General features: G+C 40.6%; 1 protein-coding gene across 1 annotated transcript in view; it reads right to left on the reverse strand.

Annotated features, from left to right (window-relative positions):
* SOX6 (SRY-box transcription factor 6) overlaps nt 1–18,272 on the reverse strand; it is an 802,914-nt gene that overhangs the window by 70,571 nt on the left and 714,071 nt on the right. The window lies entirely within an intron of this gene.

Consider the following 18,272-nt stretch of genomic DNA (forward strand, 5'->3'; position numbering starts at 1 on the left):
TATAAGCCTTTCAAAAATTGTTTGCAGTTTAAATTTTTGAAAGACTCATATTTAAGTGCAAATAACCAGGCGCCGATGTATGCCTTCATTTTTGGTTTTGCTTGGACTTGTGCATATGTTTGTTTCTCACTTCAGAATTTAAAACTTGCATGGGCTTGCTTCGGCTTGTAAAAGAGGACAAAACTGACAATTAAATCCAAAACAATGATGAGAAATCATCTCCTGAAAACCTTTAATGCTGTCCCTTATCCGGCATTAATTTTCCAGACTTAGAGTCCATCTTACCATTTTGGCTACCATCTATGCATTACGAAGAAATACTTGCTCACCTATTTACATACATTTAATACATTTCAATACAATTTGCAGCCATCTTTAGTGCTGAAGTTAACACCCGCGCTCAAGCCCTCTGTGCATTCATTGCACATTAACGTGCATGCACGTTCTGCACTAACTGCTTTTTACTGCTGGCATGAGTTTGGAGCACAGCCTCATGTTGAAATAATGAGCATACTGACTGAATCTGCCTGATTATTTTTCAGCCTGTTTGTGCTCTGTCGTACACCTTGATCTATATTCTATGGAGGGGCATGGGCAGGTCAGAGGAGTTCACTAAAGATGCGCACACTGTTATAAAAGTTGGGGAATCCACGCCTAATTTACACTTGAGGATTTATACTGGGCTTCAGTAGGCGTAAAACCTCATGCATAATGTCTGATTTTTGGCCTAATATTATCCAGAAGTTTTTACAATAAATGGATAGAGACACTACACTTTTACCAGCCACTGGGAAGTGTATAACTTCTTTTGAAATCAGGCTATAGATTTGTTTCATGTTCATTGCACTGAATTTCAGTTCCTGAGCCTGCCATGAGTAGGAAAGTGTGGGATACAAATGTAACAAAACAAACAAAAAAATAAATAAATATATATATATCTATATATATATATATCTATATATATATATATATATATATAAAAGCAGTGGAGGATTAGTGGTTAGAGCACCAGTCTTGATATCCAGAGAAACCCAGTTCAAATCCCACTGCTGCTCCTTGTGATCTTGGGCAAGTCACTTAACCCTTTATTGCCTCAGGTACAAAATTAGATTGTGAGCCCTCCAAGGACAGGGAAATACCCAGTGTACCTGAATGTAACTCACCTTGAGCTACTACTGAAAAAGAAGTGAGCACAATCCAAATAAATAAATAAATGCACAATAACATTCAGCTCTTCCAATAACATTCAAGCATCTCAAAAATCTAAACAGCTATATCAGGAGCTACAACAACGATGTGCCCCCAGGTGACAGAAATACCTCTGGTCTGTAATGAATAGTGAGAGTAAAGCATTCGTTGGGTTGGTAATCAGTAGGTTTCTATTCATGACAAGATATATTTCTAAAACAAAGAGAGAAACTTGTACAATAGAAACATAAATGTAGGTTTTCATGCAATAGTACTGAAGAAAATATGAGGATATGAATATATTGATACTACATTATCTTCACTTACAACTATGTTTAAACCATGTTACAGTAATATCTGCTTTAAAAAACAAGTTGTACATCTTTTCAGTACCAAAAAAGTGGGAAACATCTACAAACATATATAAAGTATCCTACTACAATGTAATTTTATTGCACTTACACAAATCTAGTGCAAATCCTAGACATTGCAACCAGCAATAAACAGTTGCTACCATAAGAACATAAGTGTTGCCATACTGGGAGAGACGAAAGGTCAATCATGCCCAGTATCCTGTTTCCAACAGTGGCCAATCTATAAAACTATGTTGCTTATCCTAGAAATAAGCAGTGGATTTCTTCATGTCCATCTTAATAATCTGTTTTTAATGTACACATTTATAGTGTACATTCATCCTCATCTCTTGTTTCCATGCATTTCATAAACAATCATCATGCCCTATTTTAAAGAATGCTTAGCTCAGAGGACCACCTATTTCAGGACCACTAAATAAATTCTCTATCAGTCTGGGGGCTCCAGCAGTGATATGCCCCACTCAGTAGTAGCATCTCAATAATGGTTTATTTACAGAAAGGATGTGCCTTTGTTAGAGCACCTTGGTTATTTAAAGAACTTTTCTTAAAGGGGCTGGAGCTCAACAAATAACAAAGTGCCCCCCCTCCTCACCTGTAGCCTTACCTAAACCTTCCTCAGTCAATCCCTGGTGGTCTAGGGGGTCCATGGCAGGAGTGATCCCCAGTAACTCCTTGTCCTGCCAGTGCCGGGTTCAAAATGGCACCAGCAACTCCTAGTCTCATAGTATTCTCACTTTTTGTCCTTATATGGGGTACCATTTTGAACCTAGCACTGGCAGGACCAGGAATGATTAGGAATTGCTCCTGTCTAGACCCCTTAGGCCATTAGGGACTGATTGAGATAGGCCTGGAGAAGGGGTCAGGAGGGGAATTTTCAAGGGGTGGGTCTATGCTCAGGAACAGGGGGAACACTCTTCTCTTGTTGAGCTCCAATCCCTTTAAGATGGCACCTGGGTGCATCAGACTGTGTGTTAGCTGTTTGAAGCTCCCAGGCAGGAAAAACAATGTCAGCTTTGAGCTGGTATTATTTTTCCACAAATAATGCAGCTTGCAAAGTTCAACCCAAGTTGTGTCATTCGATTTACATAATAATGAGGTGCTTTACATGCTTTGCATCTTACTATGATGCAGACCATGGTGACTTACACTAATGTGCATTTTGGTAAAATAATGCACAGTTTTGCTGTTTAACATACATTAAGAAGCAAACATCGCACATTATCCTCTTAACTATCCCCTGAGTGTGTCTTATGGAAAACTGAGTTCCATGTTCAATATACTTGCAGTGTGAGAGTCAGGTGCTGCTCTAGACTTTTTAAAAAGAAGTCATTACTGAGTACTATGGAGAGAGAGATTATAGCAAGAGCCTTCAACCTTACAGACACCAAGGTCATCCTCAGGCTTATTCTCTTATGATCTAACTCCAGGAAGCACATAACACCCTTTCTTTGACATCTAAATTACAGTAATTCAGGATGTGTCAAAAGATTGAATTTATCCCAGCAATAACCAGAGATGATGTATCAAAGTCATGAGTAAGGTAATGGTTAGCAGAGTGGGGCTAATTGGGATAAGACTCGGTTCATACGTATTATAAAGTTATTTTGAATTTTCCTGTGGAGCTGGATATTGTGAAAATTGCAGCACCCTGATGTGATCATGCTGATGATTTATGGACTTTGACCCTTTCAGTTAAGTAATTGCTGACCTTTCCAACCTTATATCTTAGTAAAAACAATTTTATGTCATTAGAAAAAGTTTTTTTTTAATTTACTTTTTTATAGTGGGACTGATGATTAAACTTACAGAAGAAAGTCCTATGGTAAGGAAGAAGCACTTTGGGTTAAACTGGTAAGAGGGAAAGGAAAATGTATTTACATTGGTGTAACATACAGGTCACCTTCACAGTCAGAAGAAATGGACAGCGACTTAATTGAAGACATCCACAAAACAGCTAGAAAAGGGGAAGTACTAATAACAGGTTATTTTAACATGCTGGACTTCGATTGGGGTGTCCCTGCTGCACAGTCATCTAGAAGCAAAGAGATCTTGAATTCTCTACAGAAAGAATTGTTTCAGCAGTGGGTAACAGAACTGAAGCAAGATGGAGCTATGCTAGACCTGGTGTTCACAAACAAGGAGAATGTTTCTGATGTTACAGTGGGAGAACATTTGGCATCTAGCTGAGATGGGGGAATTTCTCAGGAAAGAATTAGTTGGATGGGAACAGCTGAAGGAAATAGAACAGCAGTAGGCAAAACTGAAAGGAGCTATTTTAAAAGTGGCAAATCTTTATGTTAAAAAAATTACACAAAAGTAAGAGGAAAAGAAGGCCATGCTGGTTCTTGAATGCAGTAGCTGAAAAGGCAAGGGAAAGAAGGTTAGCCTTCACATGTTACAAGAACACTCAGAAAGAGGAAGACAGGGAAAATTACCTGGAAAGTTAAGAGAAGCTGGAAAAGCTGTCAGGAATGTGAAGAGACAAAGGTAGCTGATACGGTAAAATTGGGACACGACATTTTTCAAATATATAAATGACAGGAGGAAGTGTCATAATACCATTGTGAGGCTCAAAGTTGAGGGGAGAAGTATGTGGAAACTGATGGATAACGCTGAACTGCTCAACAATTATTTCTGTTCTGTGTTCATGGATGAAAGGCTGTGGGTAGGACCGCAGAAAGCAAATGCTAATGGGGATGGATGTAAGGTAGACCAGGACCAATTCTCAGAAGACTGTGTTCGTGAGGAGCTAGCTAAACTAAAAGTAGACAAAATGATGGGGACTGATGGGGTACATCCGAGGGTGTTCAAGGAACTTGGAGAGGTTCTGGCAGATCCGCTCTCAGACATCTTTAATCCTTCCTTAAAGTCTGGAGTGGTCCTGGAGGATTGGAGAAGGGCAGATGTGGTCCCTCTGCACAAGAGCTGAAGTAAGGAGGAGACTGGAAATTACAGATCTATCAGTCTGACCTCAGTGGTGAGCAAACTAATGGAAATGCTTCTAATGCGGAGGACTGTGAGGTTTCTTGAATTGAATGGACTGCAGGACCTGAGGCAGCATGGCTTCACTAGAGACAGGTTGTGTCAAACAAATCTGATTGATTTCTTTGACTGGGTGACCAACAGTGCGCTAGATGTAATGTACTTGGATTTTAGCAAAGCCTTTAACATGGTTCCGTTCAGACGACTGATAAATATACTGAGTGCCCTAGGTATGGGACTTAAATTGACTTATTGGGTTAAAAATTGGTTAAATGGGGCTTGCTCTGAGGAAAAGGATATTGTCAGTGATGTACCGCAGGGGTCAGTCATACGGCTGACTCTTTATAAAATCTTTGTGAGTGATATTGCGGAAGGGCTGTCTGGTAACATTTGTCTCTTTGTGGATGATACCAAACTGTGAAACAGGGTGGACACCCCAGAGGGTGTGGATGACATGAGGAAGGACATAGCAAAGCTTGACGAATGGTCCAATATTTGGCAACTAAGATTTAATGCTAAAACATTAAATCTTAGTCATGCACTTGGGTCACAAGAATCTGAGAGAACGGTACAATATAGGGGGTGAAGTGCTTCTGTGTACAAAGGAAGAAAGGGACTTGGGGGTGATTGTGTCTGATGACCTTAAAATGGCCAAACAGGTAGAAAAAATGACAGTCGAAGCCAGAAGGATGCTTGGCTGCATGAGGAAAGGGATGACCAGAAGGAAAAAAGAGGTGATAGTGCTCTTGTATAACTCTCTGGTGAGGCACCACTTAGAGTACTGTGTGCAATTCTGGAGACTGCACCTACAGAAGGATATAAACAGGATGAAGTCAGTCCAGAGGGCAGCTACAAAATTGATATGTGGTCTTAGTCATAAAACATATAGGAACATGCTTAGGAAAAGCGCATAGCACTGGGATCCGAGGTTTTACACCTACTGAAACCTGGTGTAAATTATCGTGTGTAAATTAGGTGCGGATTCCCCCAATTCTTCTATAATAGTAAGAACATCTTTACTGAACACCCCTGACCTGCCCATGCCACTCTCATGACCACTCATCTTTATAGAACAGAATAGAATTTGCTCTTGGAAATCCAATTATTGGTACTAATTGGCTCATTAATTAAATTGCACAAGGGGTCCTTTTTCAAAGCTGTGTGAAAAAGGGCCCTGCAGTAGCGACAGGGGCCATTTTTCCTGTGCACCAGGACCCTTTTTCCCGCAACGGATAAAAGCCCCTAAAAAAATGGCCATGCAGTAAAAGTACTCTTACCGCATGCCAATTGATCAAGTGTTCCTAATTAATTATATTTTTGTTAAAAGTTATAATTTGCTTTTATAAATTTGGCATACAATATGCACTTTTTTGGACTTCTCACAAAGGTGAGCTTTCAAAGACTCAGGCCCCAAAAAGTCTTGAAAGAAAATATTTCTGCAAAAAACATTGTGCAACTTTTGCATGAAAGTGCTAAATTTAAGAACTGGGCAAAAGTCTTTCCACACTTTAATCATAAATTTTTCCTTAGATTCTTTTTCTGTGTGAAATTTCTACCACTCAGAGGCACCAGTTTTTTGCTGGGTGAAAAGGATATACCCTCTCAAAGCAGTGCAGGCAAAGAGATTGCATTGTTTATTTTGAGCCTTACTATTGCTGAAAAATTAAATTCAAACCTATAAGTCTGGCACATGTCAAACAAAGTCAAATTAATTCTGTATCCAGCTATATTATAAGCAATTGTTCTTAGAAGTCCAGCTTTCATTTTTTTCCCCCTGCTATTGCCCCTATCAACAAGCAGAATCAACAGGAATTCCCTCAGGTCAGCTCTACGGAAGTATAAACCACTAATTCAATAACCCCTGCTACTGCACAGTAAAAGGCCTTATTATTGCAACAACCATATGGAGTCAATTGAACAGTAATGACTAATCAATCCCTCCCCTTTTCTATTCTGCTCAGAGTGTCACAAACGCGTTTAGATTATCCTATTTCCTGCTCAGGATTGCTCAAGATGCCTTTTGTTCTTTCAGAGCTGGCCTGATGAAGGCAGCTTAAGCAAACACAGGACCTGACTAGTGCAGGAGTTATAAACTGCCACATGTGCATGAACAAAGGGCCCATACTAAAACCTTTTGTGGGATCCATGAATGTTTTTCCATCTGAGCTGATGCAAAATGAAGGAAATTCTAGCTACTTATATGCTTAGCGTACATTTTCCTGACCCATGTCCTTAGGTTTTGTTTTACAGCAAATTGACATTGGTTAGTTTGAGATAAGCCCATTCCCCCAGATTCTGTATAGGTTGCCCAAATTCAGGCGCGGATCCCAGATCCACATGTAAACTAATTAGTCAATTAGGTGCTAACAATCAATTATTTGAGTTAACAGCCACTTAATTGGTAGTAATTAGGAGTTGTGGGTGGATCTACCCTATGTCCTATTCTATAACATGAATACCTAAACTTCATATACTTAGATGCTCAAAATTCTGGTGCTGTACTAAACAGCGCCGGAAAAATACCGCCACAATGGCATGGTGAAGAAACTCCCTAATGCTCAATGCTATTGACATGCAAATTTAGGCATGTTGTTAGCGTTGAACATTAGGGAGTTCAGTGGGAGGGCAGTGTCTTGTACATGCACTGAAGAGTTGGGCATTAAGCTCTGCTCTTTAGCGCAGGTCCAGCACGCCAGAGAGGACGAAGGAAGGAAGAGGTGCCAGTTGAGAGAGCTACACATAAAGGCAAGCCTTTCCTGCATGTTCTCTGACAAAAGCTTGAGATTTTGCAAAAAAAAAAAAAAAAAAGAAGTGAGACTCCAAAAAAAAAAAAAGAACTCATGGGCAGATCAGAGAGAGAAATACATTCAAGCACCGCAGGTAACTTCATCTTTAGCTACCTATCCAAATAAATGAGTATTTTGATGAAGGCATATAGGTGCCAATGGAAGCAAACCTTTGAAAGAGATGTGTGGGAGATTTGATCTGTGCAACCTCTGGGCATAAGATAGCCATCCTAAAACATGTTTGCATACTAATGCATTTGCTCCTATTCCTCCCAGCAGACAGACCTTGCTGCTGACAACTCTAATGCCAGCTTCAAGCTGGAGTAGGGTTTTCAGCAACAAGAGCACCCTTGTTTGGTGAGCTGTCCTCTCAGCATTGGGGAGAAATAGGGAGTGAGCTGACTAGCATGTATTTGCATGCTCATTGTGCTGGGAGCAAGCGAGCTCGTTGCTTCACACACTCATTGGCTCTCAGTGCTCACATTTGGGGTCAGAGGCATCCCAGAATTTAGGTACGATGTTATAACTGCCATCAGATGGGCACCAGCATTTACACCAGTTTTTGGCAGGTATAAATGCTCGCATCCAAAGTTAGGTGCAAAATGCATGCTAAAACAGTATTTCATAAAGGAAGCTCAATGCAGAGCGCTCTTTACAGAATACTAGCTTAGTGCAGAACATCCCAGTACCTAACTTTGGGTGCCAAACTTTGGGTGCCATTAATTCAATCTAGCCCATTGTTAATAAAATAAGATTGATTGAGAAAAATGGAACCTGCATTATTTAACGTGCATTAAATCACACTTCACAATTAGCAAGTGAGACTCTGAATTTGCTCTGCATAGTCCAAGAGATTATTATCCTGATTGGGCCATCTCACATCAGTGTAATTAAGGCACCTGTAGGCATCTTTATTCTCTTAAAAAAGATATAGACCATCATGCGATGCATTTTTTGCTTATTTTAATTTGAGCAATAATGTGTAGAAGGGTGTTAAAGATGTTCGTTCAATCCATCATCAGACAGGATGTAGGAAATCATCGTATTTTGAACCAGGAATTAATTAATTTCATTTCTGTAGTATTGATTATCGACATGTAGCATACTTTCACCTTATCCTGGATTACAAGGTAGAGTTAGCTCTTTGGCAAGCAGAAGATGGGTTAGGTTATTGGACCTCTAGGGTGTTAAAAAAATGCAGCATGAAAGTGTAAAATGTTTTGCTGTTCATGATAAAACTGCATTAGCATGCCATTCACTAAGTGGCTGATACTCAAGAAAAGCTAAGCATCTAAATTAGTTATTTATTTGGATTTTGTTCCCACCTTTTTCAGTTTTAGCTTAAGGTGAGTTATACTCAGGTACATTGGGCATTTTCCTGGAGGGCTCACAATCTAAGGGCCCTGTTTACTAAGCCGTACTGTAGGTGCACTAACCTTTTAGCACGCACTAATGATAGAGACACCCATTATATGCCTATGGGTGTCTCTAGTGTTAGCGCACACTAAAACGTTTGCATGGCTTAGTACACAGGGCCCTAAGTTTGTAGGTGAGACAATGGAGGGTTAAGTTACTTGCCCAAGATCACAAGGAGCAGCAGTAGAATTTGAACCAGGCACCTTGGAATGTCAAGACTGGTGCGCTGAACCACTAGGCCACTCCTCTACACCTATTTTCAGTTGAACTTAGGGGTTAAGGGCCAGGTTTACTAGAGCTTAGTGAATGCTAAGCGCTGTGCAGCCCATGTTATTCCTATGGGCCATACAGAACTTAAGGCACACTGAACCCCTTTTACAAAACAGCAGGTAAGCCCAATGCGGGCTTAACACTCGCTAAACAGGAAGTACTGCCGGGCTACCTCAGCAGCCCAGAGGTAGTTCCCATCCCCAGTGCACTGTCATATCCGGCGCTACAAAAGTATATTTATTTTTGTAGCACCAGTGTCTACCTTTCAGTAATTGGGAAGTGCCTTGCACTACCCGGATACCATCAGGTTAGTGCGGGAGCCCTTACCGCCAACTCAATGGGTGGCAGTAAGGGCTCCCCCCCCCCAAATGGCCAAGCGGCAAGTGCTTCACTTGCCACACAGCTATTTCTTGAAAAAAAGAAAGATCTACCTTTACCTGCTGCGGTAAAAGGGGGCCTCAGCGCGCATCAAAAACATGAGCCGATGCCAGCGCAGGCCCCCTTTTGCTGCAGCTTGGTAAAAGGGGTCCACTAAGCTTTAATAAACATGGCACTAAATTTTCAATGGAAAATTCATTTTCATTTATTAAATTATTAAAGTGCAGGAAGTTTTTGCACTTACATAAGTATTGCCATACTGGGACAGACCAAAGGTCCATCAAGCCCAGAATCATGTTTCCAACAGAGGCCAATCCAGGTCACAAATACCTGGCAAGATCCCCAAAAATGTACAAAACATTTTATACTGCTTATTCCAGAAATATTTTTCCCAAGTCCAGTTTAATAATGGTCTATGGATTTTTCCTTTAGGAAGCTGACCAAACCTTTTTTAAACTCTACTAAGCTAACCGCCTTTACCACATTTTCTGGCAACGAATTCCAGAGTTTAATTACACATTGAGTAAAGAAAAACTTTCTCTGATTCGTTTTAAATTTACTACTTTGTAGCTTAATTGCATGCCCCCTAGTCCTAGTATTTTTGGAAAGCGTAAACAGACGCTTCACATCTACCCATTCCACTCTACTCATTATTTTATAGACCTCAATCATATCTCCCCTCAGCCGTCTTTTCTCCAAGCTGAAGAGCCCCAGCCGCTTTAGCCTTTCCTCATAGGGAAGTCGTCCATCCCCTTTATCATTTTTGTCGCCCTTCTCTGCACCTTTTCTATATCTTTTCTGAGATGCGGCGACCAGAATTGAACACAATATTCAAGGTATGGTCGAACCATGGAGAGATACAAAGGCATTATAAAGTCCTCATTATTGTTTTCCATTCCTTTCCTAATTATACCTAACATTCTATTTGCTTTCTTAGCCGGCGCAGCACACTGAGCAAAAGGTTTTAACGTATCATCTTCCTTTCTTGGTCGGTGACTCCTAATGTGGAACCTTGCATGATGTAGCTATAATTTGGGTTCCTCTTTCCCACATGAATCACTTTGCACTTACTCACATTAAATGTCATCTGCCATTTAGACTCCCAGTCTCCCAAGGTCCTCTTGTAATTTTTCACAATCCTCCCGCGATTTAACGACTTTGAATAACTTTGTGTTTGCAGCAAATTTAATTACCTCACTAATTACCCCCATATCTAGGTCATTTATATATATGATAAAAAGCAGCGGTCCCAGCACAGACCCCTGGGGAACCCCACTAACTACCCTTCTCCATTGAGAATTCTGACCATTTAACCCTATTCTCTGTTTTCTATCTTTTAACCAGTTTTTAATCCACAGTAGGACACTACCTCCTATCCCATGACTCTCCAATTTCTTCTGCAGTCTTTCATGAGGTACTTTGTCAAACACCTTCTGAAAATCCAGATGCACAATATCAATTGGCTCACCTTTATCCACATGTTTGTTCACCCCTTCAAAGAAATGTAATAGGTTGGTGAGGCAAGATTTCCCTTCACTAAATCCATGTTGGCTTTATTTATTATTATTATTATTAATTACATTTGTACCCCGCGCTTTCCCACACATAGCAGGTTCAATGCGACTTACATAGTAAATAGAATTACAAAGTCTTGAAGGAGAATGTTACAAGTTGTAGTAAACATAGTAGTAGTGGGGTTTTGAGGATATGTAAATTGAGCATGGAGAGGTAAACAACGATAGGATGAGCAAAAGGAGAAGAGATTGGGAGGGGTAAGGAGTAGGAAGGATGGAGAGAAAGAGATTGAGGAATTAGCATAAGGAGATTGTGAGACATGGTCAAAGGTATAATAATTGTCGGGGCAGGAATCATGTGGGTGGGCTTAAAAAGTTAAGTTGGGTCATTAGGGTAAGTTTTCTTGAAGAGATGGGTCTTCAACATTTTTCTGAATGGTAGATGGTCGTTGATTGTTCAGATAGATCTTGGCAGAGCGTTCCAAAGCTGGCTGCCCATAAAGGATAAACTGGATGCATAGGAGGTCTTGTATTTAATACCTTTGCAGTTGGGAAGGTGTAAATTGAGAAGACGATGATCTATTTCTGGTTGGGAGGTCGATGAAGTTATTCATGTAGTTAGGGGATTCTCCATATATGATCTTATGAATCAGAGTGTGGACTTTAAAATGTATTCTTTCTCTGATGAGGAGCCAATGAAGCTTCTCTCGAAGAGGTGTTGCGCTATCGAATCTTGACTTGCCAAAGGTAAGTCTGGCTGCCATGTTTTGGGAAGTTTCTTCAGGATTAGGGTCTTACATCCTAAGAAAACACTGTTGCAGTAATCTGCATGTGTGAGTACTGTGGATTGTACTAGGTTCCGAAAGGTGTCCAGGGGAAGGTATGATTTCACTCGTTTCAAAATCCACATCATATTAAACATTTTTTTTGTGATGAATGTAGCATGGTTTTCGAATGAAAAATGGTTATCAATCGTTACTCCAAGTATTTTTAGGTTGTCAGATATGGAGAGTTTAACGTCTGGTGCTAAGAGTAGTCGAGACAAGTAGAGAGTATTGAGATGAAAGGACTAGACACTGTGTTTTCTCTTTGTTTAATTTCATCTTGAAAGCATTAGCCCAAGAGGTTAGGGTGGTCATGCCTATATTTATTTTATCAGAGATTTCAGATAGATTGGATTTAAAGGGGATAAATATAGTGATGTTGTCAGCATAGATGAAGGGATTAAGGCCATGTTTGGCTAATAACTTGGCTAGGGGAATCATCATGAGGTTGAAGAGTATCGGGGAAAGCAGAGATCCCTGCAGTACCCCGCATTCAGATGACCTTGGGGAAAGTATGTTTGTAGTTCCTTTGTCTTGGTAAGATCTTGTGGTAATAAGGCTTTTTATCCAGTTGATGATATTGCCACCGATCCCAAGTATGATCAATCATGTCAAAAGCGCTGGATAAGTCAAATTGTAGGAGAAGGATACGGTTTCCAATTGCTATTTCTTGTTTGAATTTGGATATTAAGGTAAGAAGAAATGTTTCAGTGCTATGGGCCGAACGAAACCTCGACTGCGATTCGTGCAGGATGGAGAATTTCTGAATATATTCGTTGAGTTGCGAGGTCACTCTGTTTTCATCAAGAAAGATGTCTGCAGTAGAATTGTCTTGAGAAATCGATTTGCGAAGATTGGTGATTTTGTCGTTGAAGTAGTTAGCTAATTGGTCAGCAGAAGAACGGTTTGAAGGTGAAGTTGTTACGTTTTCTGGTTTGTGACTTCAGGTTTTTCAGTAAATTGTTGAACCACGGTGAGGGGTTACGTTTACGTAAAGTTTTGGAGTGTAGTGGTGCAATTTCGTCCAAAATCATTTTGCGTCTATTATCCCATATAGTAAAGAAGAGATCTGAGTTAGGTTGTGTTGACCAGTTATTGGCGTAGATATGTAGCCAGAAATTATCATTATCAATCCGTCCTCTGGTGAAGATCGTTATAGGGTCATGTGATTTGGACTAGCCCTTTTCAAGCCATTGTAAGGTTAGGAAAGCTTTGTAATGGTCGGACCAAGGTGTAGGAGACCAATTAATATTGGATATAATGAAGTTATGGTCAGTGGAGAATTTATAAGAGATAACATCTAGCGAGTGACCCTTGATGTGAGTGGGTTGTGATGGAGGTAGGATAAGGTCGTATAGGTCAAGAAGATCCACACATTCTCGGGTGTTGACAGACTTGGAGTCCTCTAGATGTAGGTTTAGGTCACCTATTAAGATTACATTAGGGTTGTTGATGCACGAGTTAGATATAAAGTCCATGAAGGTAGAGTGGGGGTCTGTAAAATAAAATACAAGTTATGTGATCGCATAGTGTGGGGCTGTGGAGTTTTATTGAGGTAATTTCAATTTGCGGGGTAAAGCTTTCTGAGATGGGTTCAGAGGAGAAGTTGGATCTACAGATTAATGCTATACCTCCTCCAATTTTCTCTTTTCTAGGCCAATGTAGGATTTTGTAGCCAAGAGGGCAGAGGTCAAGTATGATGGGATCTTTGGAGTCACGGATCCAGGTTTCTGTGATGAAGAGCAGGTCTAGATTGTCAGACTTAATCCAGTCAGTGATAATTTCAGCTTTATTGACTGCTGATATATCCTACACGGACGGGTAAGTAAGGTTCTGTTGCATGAGATGACGGGCGAATATTTATAATTTGTCTTGTTTTTTGTATATTAGTTTTAGTTGTTTTAAGCGTTTTTGATGTTATAATATTTGTTAAGTTATCTTCAGCTTTTGTTGAGACTGCTACTGTTTTTAGTGATGATTGGTTGAGTGTTGAAGGATTTTTATGGTTGTGGGCACTTCGTGAAGAAGTGATTATCTTGGTTGTTCTTTTGTGGTAATGAAGAACTGGCATGATGTTGATTTCCGAAGGTAGGGCTTTGGAGGTTGCATGGATAAGAGCAAGGGAATGAATGACAATGAGTATTTTTAAGAAAATCATAGAAAAGGTAGGGGTAATTTGTTAATTAGGTGGGGGTGAGGCACAGGAGAGTAGAATTACAGGAATGGATGGACAAGTGTCACTTCGAGTGAGATGAGGGTGTGATTGTCTTGATAGTCTGGATGAGGTGGATGTGAAGGATGTGGAGGAATAAAAAGGCCAAAGGATTGGGAAAATGGAACGAGAAGACAAAGTGAGTATAAAATTATATACTGTGTATACAGATCAAAACAGACAGTATTAGCATACAGTTATATACTATCTATACAAATCAGTATCTATTAAATATAAAGCATATATGAACTTACATACACAGTAATATGTAACAGTATGGTTAATATTGGTAAACAGATATGAGCTGTGTAAATAAATCAGTATATAAAACAGTCTGAGGTGGGCAGTGATCCCTTATTAGCTTAGAATTCAGATTCAACAGATAGAGGTTATTTTAGTTAGTTAGCAGGTTGGTAGAGCCTCAGAAGCAAGCTGCCTATTATGGGAGGTGCTTTCTGGTATCACCAACCATCTGCCTGGTTTGAAATTATGTTGTGAAAGATGATGGCTGAGGAAAGCCTTCCCCAAGAGCAGGCTACAATAAAGGTTGAAGCTCAGCAGCTCTAATAAGATTGTAGACTGCTGTAAAAGTGAGAGTTTAACAGTTCTAAAGTAAGTGCAGGCTTACAGTGAGAGTGTGAGCTCAGCAGTTCTGATGGGAATACAGGCTCACAGGCTTTGTCTCATTAATCCATGCTTTTGAATATGCTCTGAAATTTTGTTGTTTATAATAGTCTCTACCATTTTCCCCAGCACCGACGTTAAGACTCACCGGTCTATAATTTCCCGGATCTCCCCTGGAACATTTTTTAAAAATCGGCGTTACATTGGCCACCCTCCAGTATTCCGGTACCATGCTCGATTTTAAGGATAAATTACATATTACTAACAATAGTTCCATAAGTTCATTTTTCAGTTCTATCAGTACTCTGGGATGAATACCATCCGGTCCAGGAGATTTGATACTCTTCAATTTGTCAAATTGCCCCAATACATCCTCTAGGTCTATAGAGATTTAATTCGTTTTCTCCGACTCGTCAGCTTTGAATACCATTTCTGGCACCAGTATCTCTCCCAAATCTTCCTCTGTGAAAACCGGAGCAAATAATTCATTTAATCTCTCCACTACGGCTTTGTCTTCCCTGATCGCCCCTTTTACCCCTCAGTCATCTAGCGGTCCAACCGATTGTTTTCCGGCTTCCTGCTTTTAATATACCTAAAAAAATTTTTACTATCAGGCTCATTTTCAAAGCACTTAGCCTCCCAAAGTTCCATAGAAACCTATGGAACTTAGCCTCCCAAAGTGCTTTGAAAATATGCCTGTGTTTTTGCCTCCAACACAATCTTTTTTTCGACGCCCCTCTTAGCTTTCCTTACCAGCGCTTTGCATTTGACTTGACATTCCATATGCCGTTTCTTATTATTTTCAGTCGGTTCCTTCTTCCATTTTCTGCATGCCCGCTCCTTTCCGGATCGGTAAGGGAAGGGCTTTTTCAATTCAGTTAGTGGAACAAGTACACTACAAATGCTGGCTCCTCCCATGACCAAATAGCTTGGATTTGGTCGTTTCTGAAATGGGCGTCCTCGCTTTCCATTATTGCCGAAAACTGGGGACGACCATCTCTAAGGTTGACCTAAATTTCATGATTTGGGCGTCCCCGACCGTATTATCGAAACAAAAGATGGATGTCCATCTTGTTTCGATAATACGGGTTGCCCCACCCCTTTACGGGGCCATCCTTAGAGATGGGCACCCCCGTTCGATTATCCCCCTCCACATTACTATGTTATCAGCGCTTTGCATTTGACTTGACATTCTTTATGCTGTTTTTTTAAATTATTTTCAGTCAGTTCCTTCTTCCATTTTCTGAAGGATTTTCTTTTAAATCTAATAGCTTCTTTCACTTCACTTTTTAACCATGCCGGCTGTCGTTTGGTCTGCCATCCTCCTTTTTTATTACGCGGAATATATTTGGCCTGGGTTTCCAAGATGGTGTTTTTGAACAGCATCCATGCCTGATGGAAATTTTTGACTCTTGAAGCCACTCCTCTAAGTTTTTTTTTTCACCATTCTTCTCATTTTATCATAGTTTCCTTTTCTTAAAGTTAAATGCTATTGTATTGGATTTCCTGTGTATACTTACTTCAAAGCTAATATTAAATTTGATCATATTATGATCACTGTTATCAAGCGGCCCCAGCACCATTACCTCCCGCATCAGATCATGTGCTCCAGTAAGGACTAGGTCTAGAATTTTTCCTTCTCTCTTCGGCTCCTGTACCAGCTGCTCCATAAAGCTGTCCTTGATTTCGTCAAGGAATTTTACGTCCCTAGCATGCCCCGATGTTACTTTTACCCAGTCAATATCGGGGTAATTGAAATCACCCATTATTTTTGTGTTGCCCAGTTTGTTTGCTTCCCTAATTTCCTTTAACATTTCTACATCCATCTGTTCATCCTGGCCAGGGGGACAGTAGTACACTCCTATCGCTATCCTTTTTCCCCTTTACACATGGAATTTCAGTCCATAGGGATTCCAAGATGTGTTTTGTTTCCTGCAAAATTTTCAATCTATTTGATTCAAGGCTCTCCTTAACATACAATGCTACCCCTCTACCAATTCGATCCACCCTATCACTACGATATAATTTGTACCCGATATGACAGTGTCCCATTGGTTATCATCCTTCCACCAGGGGTCAGAGATGCCTATTATATCTAATTTTTCATTTAGTGCAATACATTCTAACTCTCCCATCTTATTTCTTAGGCATCTGGCATTCACATATAGATATTTCAAACTATGTTTGTTCCTATTTACATCATGCTCAGTACTTGACAATATTAATTTGCAATCTTTTGTCTGATTTTTATTTTTATTTAAGGACACCTGATCTACTACAGTCTCTTTTGCAACCTCACTATCGGGATACCCTATCTTCCCTGTTTTGGTGATATCTTTGAAAGATACCTTATCCCGAACCATGCACTTTTGCGTGGCTGTCGGCCTTCCCTCAGTTTCTAGTTTACAAGCTGCTCTATCTCCTTTTTAAATGCCGATGCCAGCAGCCTGGTCCCACCCTGGTTAAGGTGGAGCCCATCCTTTTGGAATAGGTTCCCCCTTCCCCAGAATGTTGTCAGTTCCATAGAAATCTAAAATCCTCCTCCCTACACCATCGTCTCATCCACACATTGAGACTCCGGAGCTCTGCCTGTCTCTTGGTCCCTGCATGTGGAACGGTTAGCACTTCAGAAAATGCTACCCTAGAGGTTCTGGATTTTTAGCTTTCTACATAAGAGCCTAAATAAGGCTTCCAGAACCTCTCTCCCACATTTTCCTATGTCATTGGTACCCACATGTACCAAGACAGCTGGCTCATCCCCAGCACTATCTAAAATCCTATGTAGATGACGCGTGAGGTCCGCCATCTTTGCACCAGGCAGGCAAGTCACCAGGTGATCCTCACGTCTACCAGCCACCCAGCTATGTATATGCCTAATGATCAAATCACCAACTACAACAGCTGTCCTAGCCCTTCCCTCCTGGGCAGCACTTGGAGACATACCCTTGGTGCGCGAGGAAAATACATCCCCTGGTGGGCAGGCCCTGGCTACAGGAATACTTCCTACTTCACCAGGGTGATGCTCTCCTTCTAGGAGACCTCCCTCCTCCAAGGTAGCACAGGGGCTACCAGACTAGAGGTGGGACTTCTCTACAACATCCCTGTAGGTCTCCTCTTTGTACCTCTCTGTCTCCCTCAGCTCCACCAAGTCTGCTACTGTAGTCTCAAGAGAACGGACACGTTCTCTGAGAGCTAGGAGCTCTTTGCATCTGGCACACACATATGACATCTCACCAACTGGGAGATAATCATACATGTGATACTCAATGCAAAAGACTGGATAGCACCCCTCTCGCTGCTGGACTGCTGACTCCATCTTAGTAGTCTTGAGTTTTTCAATAATTTAAAACTTGCTACAGTATTAAGGATATTAGCCTAATATAAAATGTCTTTTAGTTTATGTGGAGGGGCATAATCGAATGCGAACGCCTATCTCCATGGGCATCTATGTCCAAAAACAGGTATGTGAAGAGGCGGGACAGACCGTATTTTCGAAAAAATGGACGTTTTTCAGCTGCTGGACTGCTGACTCCATCTTAGTAGTTTTGAGTTTTTCAATAATTTAAAACTTGCTACAGTATTAAGGATATTAGCCTAATATAAAAATGTCTTTTAGTTTATGTGGAGGGGCATAATCGAACGCGAACGCCTATCTCCATGGGCGTCTATGTCCGAAAACGGGTACATGAAGAGGAGGGACAGAC

The sequence above is a fragment of the Microcaecilia unicolor genome, chromosome 4, assembly GCF_901765095.1.
Source record: "Microcaecilia unicolor chromosome 4, aMicUni1.1, whole genome shotgun sequence".
NCBI lineage: Eukaryota > Metazoa > Chordata > Amphibia > Gymnophiona > Siphonopidae > Microcaecilia > Microcaecilia unicolor.